Source organism: Canis lupus, chromosome X (genome assembly GCF_048164855.1).
Source record: "Canis lupus baileyi chromosome X, mCanLup2.hap1, whole genome shotgun sequence".
Lineage (NCBI taxonomy): Eukaryota > Metazoa > Chordata > Mammalia > Carnivora > Canidae > Canis > Canis lupus.
In genome coordinates this window covers 117,591,477-117,612,661 of record NC_132876.1, presented here as the reverse complement: position 1 = coordinate 117,612,661, position 21,185 = coordinate 117,591,477, and the positions used below count along the sequence as shown (strand labels likewise).

Genomic DNA, 21,185 nt, shown 5'->3' with positions numbered 1-21,185 from the left:
ACCAAAACGAGCCAGCTTCCCCCTATCTCACCTGCCAACTTCCCAACAAAGGGGGAGCAAAATAACACTCAAATTCTAAGTGCTTTTAGGGGTTTGCAAGCATCTCAAGTAAATCATCCTTCCTTTCTTTTATGCCCAATAAAACTATTTAAACAGAGACCTCAAGAATTTAGGGCTCTTTTGCATCTTTGCCAAAGGACAATTCTGCTTGATTGGGCTCCATTACAAAGTCCAAGAGCATGGCCCAGACGAACCGGCTCCATGAGCCTGCTGTCAACTGCTCTGCCAACAATGCGCCGAAGAGCCGGATTAGAAAAAAAATGTTTCTGTCATTTGATGCAACAGATTTTTCAAAACAATATTTTAATTTGCATACCAAGCCAAATTCCCTCTCGGAGGAGGGATAGAGCGCATTCCATTGTGTAAGACAATCCTCATTCCCGCGCCGTGATGTCAAGTGCTCAGTGAGCAATGCTCTTTCTGCGACTCTTTTTCTTGTCATTAAAGTTCCTATTATAAAATTTTAACCACTTCAGAATCGAGCAAGATGTTGCAAATCTTTCTGTTAGCGTTTCTGCAAAAGTTAAAGAGACACGGCTGTCACCAACTGCCTCAAGCACAATTATTTAATGACTTTTCCCTCATGGTATGAATAGGGTTTCTGAAATCTATCTTCACCTCCCAGGACTTTCTTCTCTTAGGAATAGTGATTTGGGCAGTTTATTTTTGCCAGCTTTTAACGTTTGGGGAGCAGTCTGATTGTTTGCTAAAATGATAGGAGGCACTTCAGGGCTCTAAGACTAAATCCTGGTAGGAATTTTGAGGTTAATGGGAAACACACTGGGCATTTTGCTAGTTAGGGGAATACCGGGGCACAGGGAAGATTAAGGACAAAATGTACTCTAACACAGAAATGACATAAAATGGCGTGAAGCAGTATAGCACAGCAGGGAGACTTTGGCAAGGGCCTCTTCTTATGATTACTTGGAAAAAAACACCAAGTAAAAAAATTACAATATGCTACCTATCTATCTTTTTCATCTATCTGCATACATACCCCTAAATTTGAAGATTAAAGGAAAAAAACTGATTTCCATTTGAACTCCAACACTGTGCTTTTTTAATTGTGAAAAGTTTGAAAAAATATAGAACAGTGAAGAAAAAACAATATAGTACCAACCAGCCTAAATTAACAATTGTTCACATTGAGTCATTTTAACTGAACTAATTTTAAAATGAAAAAAAAAAGGGGCCTGGCTGGCTCAGTCAGCGGAACATGTAACTCTTGATTTTGGGGTCACAGGTTTGAGCCTCACATTGGGCATAGAGATTACTTACTTACATACATACATACATACATAAAACTTTTTTAAAAAATGAAAAAAAGGAACAGTATAGACAACACTGAATTCTCTTTGATTTTTTCCCTTGTTCCATTTGCCTGTAACTATTTAATTTGTCCAGTATGCGGTTTTATACTTTTATTTTATATACATATATCCCAAATTGTATTCAAAAATGCTGAATACAGTCTTGTATGTTTTCTGATATGTAAACAAATGCCATCAATTCAGCACTTATGATACCACAACTTGATTTCATCCAGTGTTATACTTTCGAGCCTATCTACTCTGATACATACAGACCTATATCATTTTTAATGTGGCATCACATTCCATTCTATAAACACAGAACAATTTATCTTTTAGCCAGCTGATGAAACCTTCAGGGGTTTTTCATCTTTCACAATTACAAACAATGCCACAAAGAAAAGTCTTGCCCCCATTTCCAGAGGCTATAGTGAAAGAAGTTTTCCTGGGATCAAATAGAGGCCAAGCTGCTGGGTCATAATGTCTGCACATTTTCAGCCATGCTAGATATCATCGAAATGTTCTCCTAAGAGGCAATAGCATTGGTATCCCAATCAGTAACACTGACAGTTGGTTTTCCCTCATTCTTGTCAAAACTCCAACTGTGTCATCCTTAAATTATTTCTCTCATTCAAGGGTCACTGATAAACAGCAAAGATGAGTTTTCTGCCCATACCACGAATGAGATTGCAGTGGACATCCCTTACCTCTGCCCACCGGCACCGAGAAATTTTTAGACACTGAGCATCCCTTTTCTATAGAGAACTGCCCTCCAACCCAGTGGGTTGTTAGTCACATAGTCATGAAGGAGCTTCTTCCTGGTATAGTGACCCATCCAAAGGTTGAGTTCAGAATATGGATGATCAGGGCAGCCCGGGTGGCTCAGCAGTTTAGCACCGCCTTCAGCCCAGGGTGTGATCCTGGAGATCCAGGATCGAGTCCCACATCAGGCTCCCTGCATGGAGCCTGCTTCTCCCTCTGCCTGTGTCTCTGCCTCGCTCTTTCTCTCTCTGTGTCTCTCATGAATAAATAAATAAAATATTTTAAAAAAGAATATGGATGATCAGAATTTCTCTTCAGGGGTTGGAGCGCCTGGGTGACTCAGTCAGTTAAGCTTCTTACTCTTGGTTTCGGCTCCGGTCATGATCTCATAGGATTGAGCCCCACATTGGGCTCCCCGCTCAGCAGGGAGTCTGCTTAACAAGTCTCTCCCTCTGCCCTTCCTCCCAACTCATGCACACATGCTCTCTTTCTCTTTAAAATAAATAAACCTTAAAAGATGAATTTCTCTTCAGGGGTTAATATAGGCAATGGGAGTGAAAATCTCTCCCATCTTTTGGGAACTTGAGGAGTAAGTAACAAACTGCCTTTGTCTACCTGAGGGTGAAGCCACAGAGAGGTAGGAGGAATCAAGATTAGACAGAAATTCCACTCTGAGGTATATTCCAGAAGAACGGAAAATAAGTACTCGAACAGATATTTGTACATCAATGTTTGTCACAGCAATATTCACAACAGCCAAAAGATGGTAACAATCCAAATGTCCACCAACAGATGAATGCCTAAACAAAATGTGGTCTATTCCTCTGATGAAATATTGTTTAGCCATAAATAGAAATAAAATACCGATATGTGCTATGACGTGGATAAACTTTATGCTAATTGAAATAAGCCAGAAACCAAAGGACAAGTATTGTATGACTCCACTTACATGAAATACCTAGAATAGAGAGGTTGATGAAGACAGGACATAGATTAGAGGTTTCAGGGGCTGGGAGGAGAGGGGAATGGGGAGTTACTGCTTAATGATTGGTTACAGAGATCCTGTTTAGAATGATGAAGATTTCAAAACAAAAAATGGTGATGGCTGTACAACACTTATGTTAATATAGTGAATGCCATTGAATTATATGGTTAAAATGGCATATTTTATGTTACATATATTTTATCACAATAAAAAATATTATAAACCCCAAGACCATTAAAAACAAAAAAGATTAGATAGACAAAAAGAAAGACATGTACGTATATATCTCTTAATGACACCATATGAGTCCCTGGATCCTATCATGCATGAAGTCAGGACTAATTCTTTTCTCTTTTAGTTACAGAAATCAATATATTCCATGTTTTCTCTATCTGGTTTGAATTGCCTTTCTATCGCCAGGAACTGAAATAATCCTAAATCAGGCATAACAGCATATAATCAGGAAGGAAAACAATGTGATCTTAACATCCAGTTAGGTTCTAAACATTTTATTCAAACCTCTGCTGTTTGTGGGCAGTCAGTCAAATCTTACTCGAGTTGAGTATATGTGTGTGTTATTAGGAGCTGGTAATAGCTTGAATAAACATAATAATCATAATCCCCTAATTTCATTTCACTGCTTGATACAAGGTCTATTCCAACTAAATTTTTTCCAGATACATTTCTCCTCTGGTTAATGTGCTAAAGAGAATTGAGGAACATGCTGAAGAGGACAGAAAAATAAAGAGTCCACAATGAGAAGATGGATATCAAAAGTAATTCTTTTATTCTACTACCAAACAGAAAAAGAAATGATCCGAAATCCTAAGGCCAAAATAATTCTCACATTTTAAGCATTTATACTGATCTGGAGAGCAGGGTGCTCCCTTTCAGAGAGTCACCCTCTCTCCTTAGAGGAACTAGGAGTCCCTTCCTTTCCTATAAGGACACCTAATGATTTCTGCCTTGATTTTCCCTGCCCTTTAGTAATAGAACTGGCAAAGCCTACATGACAAAAGAGAAGGTTGGGAGAGAAAGAGAACTTCTTTTCTTTGATGTTTCTCTTCGTTTCATTAGATCTTTTGATCTTTGCATAAGTTTATTTTATTTTTTATTTAAATTCAATTATCTAACATACTTATTGTTTCAGATATACGGTTCAATAATTTATCAGTTGTGTATAACTCCCAGTGCTCATCACATCACATGCCCTCCTTAATGCCCATCACCCAGTGATCCCATCCCCCCATCTATCTCCCCTCCAGCAACCCTCAGTTTGCTTCTTAGAGTTAAGAGTCTCTCATGGTTCTTTTCCCTCTCTGATGACTTCCCATTTAGTTTTCCTTCCTTCCCCTATGATCCTCTGTGCTGTTTCTTATGTTACACATATGAATGAAACCATATGGTAACTGTCATTCTCTGATTGACTTATTACATTTCCATCCACGTCGATATAAATGGTAAGTATTCTTCCTTTTGATTGCTGAGTCATATTCCATTGTGTGTATACCACATCTTCCTTACCCATTCATCTATTGATAGATATCTTGGCTCTTTCCATAATTTGGCAATTGTGGACATGGCTGCTATGAACACTGGGGTGCAGGTGCTCCTTCAGATCACTACATTTGTGTCTTTGGGATAAATACCTAGTAGTGCAATTGCTGGGTCATAGGGTAGCTCTATTTGTAACTTCTTGAGGAACCATCATACTCTTTTCCAGAGTGGCTATACCAGCTTGCATTCCCCCCGAGCTGGAACAAATAATCCTAAAATTTGAATGAAACCAGAGAAGACCCTGAATACCCAGAGGAATGTTGAAAGAGAAAACTAAAGCTGGTGGCATCACAATGCCAGACTTCAAGCTATATTACAAAGCTGTTATCATCAAGGCAGTATGGTACTGGCACAAAAACAGACACACAGATCAATGGAGCAGAATAGAGAGCCCAGCAATGGACCTTCAACTCTATGGGCAACTAATCTTTAACAAAGCAGGAAAGAATATCCAGTGTAAAAAAGACAGTCTCTTCAATAAATGGTGTTGGGAAATTGGACAGCCACATGCAAAAAAATGAAACTGGACAATTCTCTTACACCATACACAAAGATAAACTCAAAATGGCTGAAAGATCAAAATTCAAGACAAGAATCCATCAAAATCCTAGAGAACACGGGCAACAAACTTTTGAACTTGGCCATGGCAATTTCTTGCAAGACACATCTATAAAGACAAGGGAAACAAAAGCAATAATGAACCAATAGTTGATAAACTTGATAAAACTATTTTATCAAGATAAAAAGCTTCTGCACAGCAAAGGAAACAGTCAACAAAACTAAAAGGCAACCTACAGAATGGGAGAAGATATTTGCAAATGACATATCAGATAAAGGGCTAGTATCCAAGATCTATAAAGAACTTATCAAACTCAACACCCAAAAAACAAACAATCCAGTCAAGAAATGGGCAGAAGACATGAACAGACATTTCTCCAAAGAAGACCTACACACGGCCAACAAGCACATGAAAAAATGGTCCACACCACTTGCCATCAGGGAATACAATTCAAAACCACAATGAGATACCACTTTACATCGATGAGAATGGATAAAATTAATAAGACAGAAAACAACAAATGTTGGAGAGGATGTGGAGAAAGGGGAACCTTCTTACACTGTTGGTGGGAATACAAGCTGGTGTAGTCACTCTGGAAAACAGCATGGAGGTTCCTCAAGAAGTTAAAAATAGAGCTACCCTACAATCCAGCAACTGCACTACTGGGCATTTACTCCAAAGATACAGATGTAGTGAAACGCTGGAACACCTGTACCCCAATGTTCATAGCAGCAATGTCCACAATAGCCAAACTGTGGAAGGAGCCACAATTGTCCTTCAAAAGATAAATGGATAAATAAAATGTGGTGTATACACACACACACACACACACACACACACACACACACACACACACAGGAATATTATTTAGCCATCAAAAAGGATGAATACCTACCATTTACATCGATGTGGATGGAACTGGAGGGTATTATGCTGAATGAAATAAGTCAATTGGAGAAAGACAGTTATCATATGGTTTCACTTATATGTGGAATATAAGAAATAGTGAAAGGGACCATAAGGGAAGGGGGGAAACTGAGTGGCAAAAAATTAGAGAGGAGGACAAACCATGAGAGACTCCTAACTCTGGGAAACAACAGGTTGCAGAAAGGGAGGTGGGTGGGGGGATAGGGTAACTGGGTGATGAACACTGAGAAGCACTAGGTGTTATACCTAGTGTTGACAAATTGAATTTAAATAAAATTAAAAGTAAATAAATAAATAATATTGTATAAGAAATAAATATTTTTAAAATAAAATATTAAAAATTAATAAATAATATAATGAAATGAAATGAATCCATTTGCAAAGAGATAGTCTATAAGATTAAAGGTGTTACTTATTGCAGAATTTTCTTAAGTACTGAAATAAGAGTGGTGGGCAACAAAATTGTGAAAGGTCCCCAAATCAGTAATAAGAGTGATAAAAATCCTAGAAGTGCAATAGTCTTCAGGCCAGACAAGAAAAGGGAAGGGATTTGATTGTGTGGAGTAGAAGGGAAGGCATGCCCAACAGGAAATTGGCAGACACCAGTGGTAGCGACAGGCAAAATCTGAACATCAGTAATAGGTTAAATTGTTTTATAAATGTTTCCACAGTGGCAAAATGCTAAAAATGCAAACTCATAAAGAAATCAGGCAAAATACAAGAGAAGCAAACTATTTGTTCAACATGAAAAGAAACACACAAAGATAAGAAAGGAATACTACATTATGAAAGTTGAAATGAAACATCATTTTTCTCCTATGCTTCTTCCCCCCACCCCTTTTTTTTGGCTCAAAAATGGCTCCATAAGGATTGGGAGGAGGGGAGTGGCAAAGGAACCAAGGAATCGCCTTTGGAAAAACAAACAGGGTTTCCAAAATTCATTTATGCTTCTCTTCATCCAGTTTAGTCTGCTTCTTTCCTTTCTAAATGCTTACGTGGGTGCTTTCTCAGCCTGGTATTCATAAGCAAGACATTTTTGAAATATATAGCTTCATACCAGTAATGGGGTGGGATAGAACAGCACACAAAGGAGCTTGCATTTCAAAGACTAGCACAAAGAGCTGCTTCTTGAAATATGTAACATTTCCAACTCCAGGAAGGCACAATTGGCTGCCTGTGTCAGTGGTGTAGAAGACCTTCCAAAACGATGCAACACGAATGGACTACAGTGTGTAGTCTATATCTCGTTATAACACAATAAAAAATGTGAGCTGATATTTCCACCTCTGACACCATGTGAGGGTTTTAGTTGGCTTCGTATTCATGGGGGTTCAGTTGAATGAATAATACCATAGTTAGAAGGAAACATTATTTAGCAAGAAGGAGGGACGAGGAGGGGATACGCGGAATAATTGACATGGAAAGTCATTTGATATTACCAGTTAAGCTCCAGAATTGGGGTTTTGAGGATAATTCCAAACAAAATCCCAGACATTGGTTTGGAAACTGTTTCTCTATTAATCTGTGTTCTACTTTTGTGGCGTTCCAATGAATGATATCCCAAAATTATAAACGTTTTCTTCAAACCAAATTTCCTGTGAATTGGCAACAATTAGTTTAATTGGACTGAAGGAAATATGATTAATTCTGAGAAGGATATGTTTGCTCTGAATCTTCTCGAGGAAAATCTATTCTGTTTTGGTAAAAGTATGAACCATAGTTATAAGTGATTCATTATACAATGCAGTTCTGTGATAAATTTGAAGGCTCACTTAAATACTGACATTTTCTCTGTAATGTTAGGCTATAATAATTCAGCGTATTACAGGAAGTATTCTTTTTCTGAGTTTTTATTTTAATTTCAGTTAGTCAACATACAGCGTTGTATTAGTTTCAGGTATAAAACATAGTGATTCAGCACTTCATTTGTCACCCTGTGCTCATCATAACAAGTGCCCTCCTTCTTCCCCATCACCTAGTGGAGCCAGTGGTGACCATCAGTGTGTTCTCTGTAGTTCAGAGTCTGTTGTTTGGTTTGTTCTCTCTCTCTTCCTTTGCTTGTTTTCTTTCTTAAATTCCATATATGAATGAAATCCTATGGTATTTGTCTCTCTCTAACTGACTTCTTTCACTTAGCATAATACCCTCTAACCCACATCTTTACTTTCTTTGTACAGTTTCCTATCTCCTCCTCATTTATGCAGGTGTTCATCGCATCCATTCACCAGCTCACTCTTTAGAAATACAGAGCTATAAAATGTTTACTTAAATATATTAATAGCTATCATTTATTAAAATAACAGGCATTTTAGTTCCTCTATACGTAATGTAATTTAACCCTTGAGACAATGTTTTCATCTGCATTTCAGAGCTGAGAAAGCCAAGTCCCTGAAGTGTTGGCTAATTTAACCAAGGCTGTATTCAAACCCAGACCTAACACCACAGCCTGTGCAGTTTTCACTATGCTATGCTACCTCTGACCAAAAGAAGCTGGCAAAATCATCACTAAGGGAACTGTATTAACACACCAACTAAATGTTCACTGAGGATACACAGAACATATAACTATATCAGACAAAATACCTTTTCTTTTTTTTAATTTTTATTTATTTATGATAGTCACACAGAGAGAGAGAAAGAGAGGCAGAGACACAGGCAGAGGGAGAAGCAGGCTCCATGCACCGGGAGCCCGACGTGGGATTCGATCCCGGGTCTCCAGGATCGCGCCCTGGGCCAAAGGCAGGCGCCAAACTGCTGCGCCACCCAGGGATCCCCCAAAATACCTTTTCTAAAATATTAACTACAAGAGCATTGAAAAAATGTTCTAGAACTATATCCCTTTAATCCTATATCATTACTATTACTCAATTATTTACATTTAAATTGTTGGAGATTTAATGTTTATTGTTTTAGATCCTAATTAAGTGCTTGTTAGCGTCTTCATAAATACAGCATTTAAAACTTGTTAATAAAAATTCAAAGCATCTACAAACTTTAATTTCTCAATAAAATACTTATACTGGGTTTAAAGCCTATTTTCTATAAGAAATTGGCCACAGTCTCCTCATCATGGTGTGCCTGTTTTCCTCTGTACTGCTGAGAAGCCTTGGCAATCTATCACAGGACGAAAAAGAAAGAGGAAAGGGAGGAGTAACCTTTAAGCTGAGAATAAATCACACTCCTGCCACCGTTGTCCAGCAGCCTGAATGAGATCCAGGAGGAGTGGCAGGGAACATTTTAGTTGAGTTACCTAGTGTGGCTACATTGGATCACCAACTCATAGATGCTGAATTAGCTACTGACCCCTCCTTCTGGCATTTCACAGAGGTCAAAAGTAAAACTGAGATGTCCTTAGACCAGACATGAGAGAAAAAGAGAGGACCTGTACACTCACTTAAGAATCTGACAACAATCAATTTTTACTTGAATGAGGAGATATGAAAATATGTATAAATAACATTTTCTTATGTGACTGAAACAGTAATTGTCATTGGACTACAATGTGGTGTCTTTTAACCAGATAGTTACATATATTTGCAACAAGGCTCTCCAATGCTATTGTGATTTACATAAATCTAAGAATGCAGCTCTGTTACAGGTTCCATCAGGAATGTTTCCGCGTGAGAGAGCCCCAGAGATTATTTGTAGCAATGCATAAAGCTTATGGTGGACAAAATAAAATGGAATAAAGTTTTTTTTTGTAGGTCTGAATGCATTCCCCCATTATTTGTGTGTGTGATTTAAATTATTTCAACAGATCTCAGAATATAAAATAATACATTATCATTGTAGGAAATCATATCATACCAAGCTATACAAACAAAAATAACATTCTAACTCTTCCCAAATCCCACAGTTTTGTTAGCAGTTTCTACATATCTTTCTACATCTTTCTTAGGCTCATTGTACTATGTGCCTATTTCCTTTCAACCTTTTTTCAAAATAGTATTTTATTACTACACAATTTGCTTTTCTCATTTACCAATAAATCATCAATAGTCTTCTGATTGATACACAAACACACTCATTCTATTTACATAGTTGCATAATGCTAACTAAAATGACCAGTAGAGATAGATGACCAAGCCCCTAGACTTTGGCCTCCAATTTGAATCCCCACCGAAGGGTATCATAGTTTCCTGGGAAAACAGCCAATTCTAGATTTGGTTCCACAGCAGAGAAGATACAAGATGAGCCTGAGACATGTAGTAGTCAGAAATCAAAGAAGATCTCAGAGATAAAGCCATTTTAAAAGGACACTGGAAGCAGTATAAAGAGGCCCCTACCAGTCAAATCTATGACAATCTGAGCAGCAAACAGAGTTACAGCCAAGTTGACAAGTAATAACTATAGAAACTCAGTCTGGGGGAAGTGAAGTGATTTGTGCCAGCGCCTGTGGCCATAGGAAGTAGTCAATGTTGAATAGGAGTTTTCATGACTCCAGAGCAACGCTTCTACTACTGTACACCATGCTTCTTGATCAAAGCAATGCTTAACTGAAAAGTACAGAAGGGAGGAGAATAAACAGACAGCTAGGAAGAGGCAGATAAGGGAATCTGAATTTAAGTTAATTTAAGTTCGTCATTTTCAAGTACGTGGCCCCATCCAACAGTACAAGAGCATGACTGCAGATACCCAAGCAGTGGCTGGGTAAGATGGTGTGGAGACAAACCACTAGAGTCCCCCCAGCACTAATGTTCAGATGTGCCAAGTGCTCCTCCTTCCTGGTGGTACTTCCCTTTTATGTCCTTGTAATAGTGGTGAATCCCCCAGCTGGTGCCATGGTATTTTCTCCAACCCAAGTATGTCTGATATGGAGATTCCTAATGGGACTAGACTAGACTATTCCTTCAGTTCACCCAAGTGCCCTGTGGCTATGGAACCTTGGTGCTTACTGTCTCCCAGACTTCTCCAGTAGGCCCCAGGAACTCTTCCCAGAGCCCTGCCCCCAGCAGGGATGCGGGCCCCAGCCCCCAACACTTTAGTTTCACAGAGCACTACCGAAGCCATGTAAGTTAATAATATACATATAGCTTAATGAATATATAAGTTATTATATAATTTGATGGAATTTTACTGACCACATAAGGCTAAAAGAGAGGACCGTAATGCAGAAAAGCAAATGTCAAAGACAAAACATGGGCTCCCGGTGCCCACCATGTTGCAGAGTAGAGCCCACCTCCCACTATCCACTCACCCTGGGAGGGTTTTTGATCATTCTCCCCCCCCACCCCCAAGCTCTCCTGGGACACAGAGAGAGGAAACATCAGTTCATCTTTCATCACCAGCCCCAGGCCCCCCCTCCTGTGAGGGTATGACTCTGGCCAACAATGAAGAATTATGCAGATGACTTAGAGTTACGGTTTCTCTTTGGCAAAACCAAAAGGTCTGCTTTGGTCATTTTTCTTCCCCAGAACTAAAGAGCAATCATCCTCAAAGGGGAGTCAAGCATCCATCTCTAAGCAACAAAATAAACCACAGAAACTTTGACACCAGGGTCTTTTTCTCCCAAGGCTTAAATATCCAAGGCCTATCCGCTGACTCACTGATCCCAGTCCCCTCTTAGCTCCTGCCACCAGCTGGAGCTAATGCTGAGGTACCCTGGCCCTGTGTGATGGGCATTGACATGTGTTATCCAGGTCCCCCTTCCAGGAAGGGCTTGTTGCCCCAGCTAAGGGGAGTGATGCAGGTAGACAGCCTTTGGCTGGCTGCAGCTTAGTAGCAGAGAGCCACCAAAGTCAAGGTCACATCCTTCCCAGGGTAGCCTACACCCAATGAGGGTTGGTCAAAGTAAAGGTATAAAATCCATGCTATTTGGAACCCCAGTGGGACCATTATGATGGGCCATTTTATGCCAGAGATGTCCATGGGGATGGCCAAGGCTGATCTGGCCCACGCTGGGGCCCAACTTCTCCCTCTACCCAATCTTCTTTCCTTATTTTCCCCTTCCCAGGCACTGACCTCTTTTAGACATGTGCACATTAGATTCCTCGTGCTATGCTTCAAGGAGAAACCAACTTGCAATACCCTGCTACAAGATCCCTGTTAGAACAACTGTGGGCCAATATTCCCATCACAAACCCCACATATGGTCTCTGAATCCATGCAGCTCTGGAGGGAGCCCTTCCAGATAGAGCCCCCTCCCTCTGATCATAGGCCACTTGGGCTTCATCAGATGAGTCAGGCACCAGCCCTCTTGGCTCCTCAGATGCAAGGAACAGACCTCACATGTCTCAGCTTGGTTCCACAGATGCTCCCCTCAGTAGGCCAGGCATTAGGGATAGGAGTCCCCCTGCCCTCGTTCTGGAGGGTAAGGAGTGGTGGGACTCTCAGTGTCACTTCCTCCAAGAAGCCCTCCTCCCTCACACACAAACTCCTCTTAACTCTTACCTACCATGTCAGTGACTCCTCTCTTTAGGTTTTCCATGGTCAATGGAGAATTACTGTCCTGGTGGTATCCTGGAATGCAGTGGCCACTGTCTTCATTCCTCAGCCAAAATTGGCCCTGGAAGAGCCCCATTTTAACAACATGTTACATTATGGGAATGCTTGAACATGGCAAGAATATATCTTGGAAGAACTCTAGCAGTGGTCTTCTCTGAAGAGAGAAATGGATAAGCAGGGAGGAGGAAAGGACTGAGACATACTTTTCCCTGTCCTTTGTGCTTTGGCATTTTTGTACCATGTACATTTTATACCTATCAGACTGAACCTTATGGAATTACCAATATTTTACCATTTAAAAAATGTTTTTTCAAGGTTTTACTTTGAAGTAATCTCTATACCCAACGTAGGGCTCAAACTTAGAACCCTCGAGATCAAGAGTTGCATGATCTGCCAACTGAGCCAGTCAGGTACCCCACTATTTGACCATTTTTGATCTATGATTTTCTTATTATCTTGTCTACCCTCAGCATAGTCAATTATAGGAAACCAGAGGTGGACTACTTGATGTTCTCTCACCATCAGATTATAAGAACTATTAGTGGCCTAAACTGTCCCTTAACTCTTCCTCTCAAACCCTGACCCTACTGTGTAATTTTTCTACTAACATTTCTTACACTTTAAGTTTGTTTCTGGAAGCATAATAGAAACAGGATGCAACCTAAGGAAGACAATCAGTAACATTCCCACTCTGTCCCCACCCTACATCCAATACTCTCCCCAAGGCCCCAGATAAATAACTCTTTCAAGACTCTGCTAAGATACCATCTTCCCCCTCTAGTCTTTTCTGAATTTCTTCTTGCTGCCTATAGCCCACTGAAGGGAGACTGACCCTTCTGCTGTGCAGATGCCTATCAAAGGCTTTATCACAGTATTGGCCTCATGCGTACACACATATAGTTCCTTCATTTAGACAACTGTTTTTAAGAAAAAACATTCATGTCTTCATACCCCAAATTAGAACAGCATCAGGACTGGACCAGTAGGTTCTGATAAGACAGGATCAATAAAGAATTGCTAAATGAAAGAATGGCCTCATTGTAAAATCTAGCATTGTTCATAGCACAAATGAATTCAACAAATACTTTGTGCTGTACACTCCTTATTCGGGTTTGAGGGCAATATTCTGTGTAAAAGTACAGTGGGATACAACTGTGAATCATTAGCTTCTACAGACTTCTACTCAATGGTCCGTACATGATAGATGTCTTGGATCTACAGTCCTAACACACAGAAATGCACTCTTTCTGAAAACATACCTTGACAAAGAAGGGTAGCCAGTAAGACCCTGGCTCTTACAGACGATAATTCCGTTATGCTTCATGGCCTCCAAATTTCTATCTTGCTTCTAAGTGATGAAGAATTTCGAGTCTCCAAGGGGGACAAATAACAGGAGAAAACTTTGTCAGGAAACTCGAGGCCCTCGGGGCCAGAGCTCAGAAAACACTTATGCAGGTGAGGCTGTTTTCAAGAAGTTTCGACTATATAAATTCCTCTTTGTCAGAGTTACCATGTATGAGTCTAAGACAGTTATTATATTTTCTTATTATAAGCATGCACTGTGTTCTGCATCTGGAGCACTTGCCAAATTGCAGATTTATTCCTACTTCTATACATCTGTGAGAAGAATGTGTGTTCTGTTTCAGCAGGGAGTCACTTGAAGTCACAGGTTGCTAATTCCAAATGAATAGAAACAGTGATTAATCTGGAAGATACGAGCTCGCCACTATTCATGTAACAGATGTCCATTACGATGAACTACACATTTGTTCCATGTTTATACTAGAATACAAAAAAGGAGGGCCCAATCATTTTGAGAAAGAAAGAAAGAGTGGGAAAGGAAAGAAAAGAAAAAAAAGAAAAGAATGAAAAGAGGATGTGGGAAGGGGGAATTAGAAAATGTTTTGAAAATGTTTATTCAGGTGCCAGGGTAGATGCGTGGAGACGTGCGGTATGTCTGCAGGGTGGCAGGTAAAGAGCGGAGGGGAGGTAGAGAGCAAGAGAGAGAGGGAGAACCCGGGGGTAAATGTTCCTGGCTTCATTTCAGGGTGTGGATATTAACTCAGTTCATCTCACTTGGCTGACAGAAGCACTAATGCCAAAACCGGCAATTTCATCAGCATCAGCTACACAGAAGATGGGATTTCAGAGAGAGGCACAAGAAAAGGGAGAATGATGTATATAATTTTATTCAAATAATTAAAAACAAAGTTGGCAGTCTATCTTCCTGTCAAGAAGAATAAATATCAGACTATGGAGTTGGAAGGGGGAGTGCAAGAGGCTTCCTGCTGCTCCGTATTAACTCCGGTCCAATACAAACTTTATAGTTGACTCTTCACAAAAACATCCATTTAAAATGATCCTCCTTTTTTTTTTTTTTTTTTTTTTTTTTTGGTTACTCTGTGAGCAAAGCTAACACAGCAAGAGGACACAAGCCAGGAATAAGTGTGGAGGAGGCTGCCTGCTGGAACCACAGTAGAGCCATCAGTTTCATAGCCACAAATACAGGGTTTGTATAACTGAGCTACTTCTCCAAAACAAGATGAGTGAGAGGTTTCCAGAACTTTCCTTTCTCTCATTATTTATCTCCTGTCCTCATATGCCCAAAAACTAAAGCAGGGACCAGCCTACAGTAGGATCCAAATACATACATACGTACATACACATATCTACACACATACTTTTTTAATGAATTAAACCAACAGGGGCTGCCTTAATGAATGACATGTGCACATGGATGGATAATATTTATCAATGGGGTCATTATCTTATGCATTTGCAGACTCACTGGATTATAGCAGACGCAATATCATAACCAAAAGCTGAAGAATCCTCTCTGAATGTCATAACCCAGCTATTACATGGCCTAAACTATACCTCTGCAGAGCTTCTTTTCAAATCCAACTGTTTAGAGGGGAGGACAAGTTCCATTTTGTTACTAATGAAGAGAGAAGATTAGCATACCCAAGTGATAAAAAATAATAGATCAAACAGACTCACTGAGGAAAGTTTTGCTTCTAAGGCATTTTAATCACAATTCCTCAACATTTCTAGTAATGTATCAAATCGCTCAACAAATTCCAAAATGTTGAATTTAGGATGAAAAAGGCTCCACCGTTATTTCTAAGCTTTTCTTTTCCATATTCAAAGATAGTAACAGAAGTGAGCACCACCCCCATTTGCAACACTCCCAAGTCCAATGAGAGAGCAGAGCTGTTCCTCAGGGAGGTCCACGTTGGGACTGGGCTTGTGGGAACCGCGCAACCATGGGAACAGCAGATTTGTCTACCTTGAGCAATGCAGAGAGCAAAACACCGCAAAGGTAGCCAAAATGATTAAAAAGGAATTCACCTAATTAAAAATGACATGCTGCCGTGCCAAGTTAGAAGTGTTGGTAAGTGGGTACTTGCAGACAGCTAAAAGGCTCTTTCGGGCATCCGAAATTGGCTCTGCCAAAGCCTTAGTATTTTAGTCTAATCCCACTGAGTGAGCCAAGTTGATGATGACAGAGAAAAAAGCTTTCCTTTTTGAAGGAAGTAGGAATGGGGATAATACAGAGGTCAGCAAAGTTTTACTGTAAAAAGCTAAAGAGCAAATATGCTTGGCCTTGTGGGCCACAGGGTCTCTCTTGCAATAATCCAACTCTGCCACTGTGGTGAACGTGGTCATCGGCAGTATGTAAACCAATGGGCGTAGTTGTATTTCAATCAAACTGTATTTATTAAAGCAAGGTGACGAGCTGCATTTGACTCACAGGCCATAGTTTGTTGACCCCTGAAATAATAAGTAGATGGCTCTCCAACAGTCTGAAAAATAAGGAAATATGCTGATCTCAAGGTCAAATTGAAAATTATAGGGTTTCTTAATTCTCTACATTTTAAAATGCACTTAGCAGGACCTCCGATTCCTGTGTGGATCTTACGGGTTTTGCCTGCCAATAGCATTTTCCTTAAATGCACTGAGATGCAAATATTTTATCAAACTTATTGGCATAAGTTTAGATTCAGTCAAGAAAATAAAGTCATCCTAAACATTCCAGGAATAAAGAATTTAAGATATTAATTAGGGCTCATGTCATTGTTGGAATACATTGGGACACTCGGGTCAAGATAGTTGCTAGCAAAGGCCAGGAAGGCAGACAGTGAATATATCTCAGCCTGGCATAAAAATGTGGCTGCTTATCCAAAGCTCTACAGAAATCTGCTCCAATTTGTGAGAATGAGAAACATTACATCGACTGTCTCAGACTGCACCAGCCAAGGAATTTGTTCTCTATCTCCCCCTGCAAAGCCGCTGTGAGCCTCCTGCCTGTCCAATGTCCAGCTGCAAGTACCCCTGAGCCTACCAGCTTCTACTTCTCTTTAGACTGAAAAATAGCCGACATTACCACCCCAGCAACCTGGACGTGGGACAGGACAAGGACAGGGACTGTCAGAGAGGCAGCACCCCACTTCTCTTCAGGAATCCAGAAGACATCTCAGAAGGGGTGCTGTTGATGCCTACTTGACAATGGATCATCCAGCACATTCCACCCCTTTGTCAGTGCAGTGTCTCAACACTCTCCTTTCACCCATTTTTACCTTCCAAATAAGTAAACAACATACTGCTCCTGTCTTACTTGAATCAACTATTCCCCATACATCCCACACCGCAAACTGGAGCTACAAAGTCCGATTTATTATTTTGTGCATAAATGGTTGATGGCTGTTGTTTTCTACTTTAGTCACAATAGCTCATTACTCTTTTACAATGTAAGGATGGAGGTATAGGTATAACTCGCTCCTTTACATGACATAATAGGTAGAAGGAAGAAGAACAAATTATATATACAGACACATCCATATCACAAGAGGAAGAAAACATGTCCATTGCCATCCTCATTTCTACAACTTGGCCACGTGACCACTGTTAGTTTTTATGCTTTTCATCTTCTACTGTTCATGGGATCACGGACACTGAGCACACTCAGGTGGGACTGTCATCCATCCTGCAAACCTAGCTGGGATTTGCTGCCCTCTGCTAGCCTCTGGTCATCATTAGGTGACCCCCTCCACGCAGTAGTCCAGCTCACGTCTCTCTGACTCCCGAGCACCCCAGCAGAGCCCAAGGCCTCACCTACCCTGGTCACCTTCCTCTTGGCAGCTGCCTGGTTCAAGGGGGGAGGGAACAGATTAGAGGTGGGAGTGCTGAGGAGGGGAGCAGGGTCAGCCCACACTGCCAAATTCCCATATCCACACACTCCCTCCTACCTTCCATCCTCACATTTTAACCTTTCAATCTGGCCCCTGGTCCTCCTAATGGGTACAAAATTTCACTTTGCCTTCAATTAATGTAATCTCTCGTTCTCTCTCTCTCCCTCCCTCTGAAACCCAATAGATTTCAGACTGTCTTCACTCAAATTATACCTAAAAGGCATGTATTAACTCTCTTGGATTGAAGCTGGGTAGCTGAGTTGATTAGAGACTGGGGTTCATGGATTTAGACTCTGCATGAACACATTTTGCTTTGTACCGGGGAAAGCCTGTTTCTGAACTTCAAAGTCTAACCCTCCCACCCAGCTAGTTCTCAAATGTGTGCTGGTGGTCAAGGGCAAGGATAATATGTGTGATGGTTCAGTGCAAGCCCTACCCCCCATTCCTAAGAAACCAATAGATTAGACTTCTTCTTTAATGATAGATGTTTTCTTGGGCAAGGGATGAGACTTTTCTTTTTTCAAAAAAGGAAATAATGGTCAAAATGTTAGTATCATCTGAATAAGCTTTGCCAGTAAAAGCCCCCAAAATATCCAGGTTAGAATGCCAATTTCCAAATCCTCTCTCCACATGTATGTGTACACAGACACAGACACACACACAGAATTTTATAACATGGGTCAAAATGGGTTTCAACTAGTATAAGGTTGTAGGTTTCAGTGTCAGAAAAACATGGGCTTCAATCTCAATCTGTCTCTACTGTGATTCCTCTATCATGTTATTTAATATCTCTAAGCATCCTCGTTGGTAAAATGAGGGTAACTATAATATTAAGAAAACTATCCCCAGACTTTAAATAAGGCAAAATGGGCTGTGGCACGATCTTTCAAAATCTTACTGGGGCACTAACCTGCCTACCTAAGACTTACTTCATTACACGGGGAATGCTCTTGTGTTTGACTTTCTGTTTTTTACTTGACGAGGATTTAGATGCTCTGAAGTTACATGTTAATTCATAAACTTCTAACCAATAGGAAAGATAACCTCAGAGGTTGTGGTTTTATTGCCCTGCAGAATAGTAATCAGTTTTAAATCTATCCCAGAAATCTTATTCCCACACATCTTTTCCTCAAAATGCCTATAAATACCAAGTTCCTCAAAGTGCTCTTGGAATCAGCCTAACCCTCTTATGGTTCTCATCATTAATGAGTTGAATAAATTCTTGACAGGTGTTCATTCTGTATTTGTACGAGATTCTGTTTTTAGGTTTTTAAAAATTATACTTTTGACAGTACCTACGGTATAAAATTGTAATGAGAATAAAGCAAATAAAGGAATTAATAAGGCCCTGACATATATTAAGCAGTTAATGAATGTTAGCTATTATTATTAGTTATTATTAAATGTAGTGTGATCCACAGGAAATAAAAAATGTAATGTATCTGAACTTCACCCAGAGACCCCCATGCAGCCAAATCAAAAGAAATAAAATTAAGAGACTATTCATGCTGAGCTCTAGCTTGATTTCCCCGGAGATTTTTGAAGCCTCCAGATCACATCCCGATGATCTAAACTTTTGAATTAATAGCCATTTTCATAGATGATGTCAGATCTTATAATTATTGGGTTCTTTAACTGTACACAGAATATGTATTGTGTCCCATAAAGATACATAATTTTTCTACCACACATGGCCAATAACAGGAAATAAAATTAAAATTGAGTTTGGAGTAAAAAATAGTATTTTTACCTTCCATCCTGCTTTGATATACCCAATTGTTATCCCTCATTATATTTCCTTCCATTTTAGTGGAAGGAAGGGCTATTCCCTGTTTTTTCCCAAAAGTCTTTATTAGCTATGTCTTTCATATCTTCCTTTGTCTGATTTCAATAACTGCCAAAAATAATGGTGTTTTCCCATGGAAAACTTGTCCCTTAAAAGAAACTAAGGAGGAGTACCTGAGTGGCTCAGCCAGTAAGCATGGGCCTTCGGCTCAGGTTATGATCTCAGGGTCCTGGGATCAAGCCTCCCAACAGGCTTCTCACTCAGCAGGGAGCCTGCTTCTCTCTCCCCCCTCTGCCCCTCCCCCCATGGTTGCACTTTCTCTCTCAAATAAATAAAATCTTTTACAAAAATCTAATGGATAATAAAGGGAGAAGTATGACCAATTTCTCCAGCTTCACTCTGATTTCGATTGCTATTTATGTTCAAATAACTTTCTCAGATTATGAATCCTGAAAAAGAGTTTCTGTTGTTTGGATTTTTTTTTTGAGGGGAGGGGCAGGTATTTGTTTTCTAAAACCTGGCATAGGAGTTGGATCAGAAGAACCAAGTAAAAATTGGATAGATGAATAAATGTTGGAACAACACTTTAGAAGTAATTCACCAGCTTTCCACACTGATGTCTAAAAAAGAATGAGAAAGCATCTATAGAAAGAAACACAGATACTGGGGCATAAAATTTCCACACATAAGTACAAGGGAGCCAGATGGCACTGGGGGTTACTCTGCACAGTACACAAAACCAGAAAGACTCTGGGTCATCAGATACTTTTTGAATACTTTTCAAACACTGAAATACAATGCAGGAACCTACCGTACTCACTTTAAAAAAAGCAAACAAATACATATAGGGATTTAAATCAAGGTTAAACATTCAGCTGCTGTTCAGTTCCAGTGACCAAAGACTAAGTTGAATTTAAAATCAAGTGAAGAAGGCAAAGAACACACGTAGTAATGAAATGTTCACTATATTTGCAGAGCTTACTTAGGTATCTACACAAGTTCAAACATGAAGACAAGTTCAGTATATTCAGCTACATACACATACATTTGTGTGTATGTGTGTACACATGTGTTTTATATATACTCACACTCAGACTCACAATCGCAAGCACATTGGCTAGCCTTTAAAATGAGAGAATACCACTGAGTAGAGAAATTAAAGTTGAGGTAGCCCTCATTCAAGATTATTCTAGTCCCTTGCTACTCAAAATGTGGTCCCTGAACCAGCAGCATCAGCATCGCCAGGAAGCTTGTTCAAAATGCAGCATCTCAGGCTTCACCCCAGATCTCCTGAATCAGAACCTAGCTTTTAACCAGACTGCCTGGGGATTTGTATGCCCAAATTAAAGTCTGAGAAGCACTGCCTTAGAACCATGATATCCATCTCCAAAGCTATTAGCCACCCATGTCTATTCAGTAATTGAAATGTGATTAGTAAGACTGGGAAACTGCATTTTTCATTTTAATTAAAATTAAAATTTGGAAGATAATACCTGATTCAGTTATTAGACCACTTTTAGGTTAAACCTGTTTGGAATAATGGGATGCCTGCCTTCATCCCAGTGAGTGATCTTGGAGTCCTGGGATTGAGTCCCATATTGGG

The 21,185-nt window shown here is 39.9% G+C and overlaps 1 long non-coding RNA gene across 1 annotated transcript; it reads right to left on the bottom strand.

The window, feature by feature from the left end:
- Positions 1–376: 376 nt before the first annotated feature.
- On the bottom strand, positions 377–14,304 carry LOC140628299 (uncharacterized). Its single transcript, XR_012026602.1, has 3 exons — positions 13,864–14,304; positions 12,555–12,665; positions 377–574 (listed from the first exon to the last, which is right to left on the bottom strand). It is a non-coding gene; the product is annotated as an uncharacterized lncRNA (long non-coding RNA).
- Between the last annotated feature and the right edge of the window lie 6,881 nt (positions 14,305–21,185).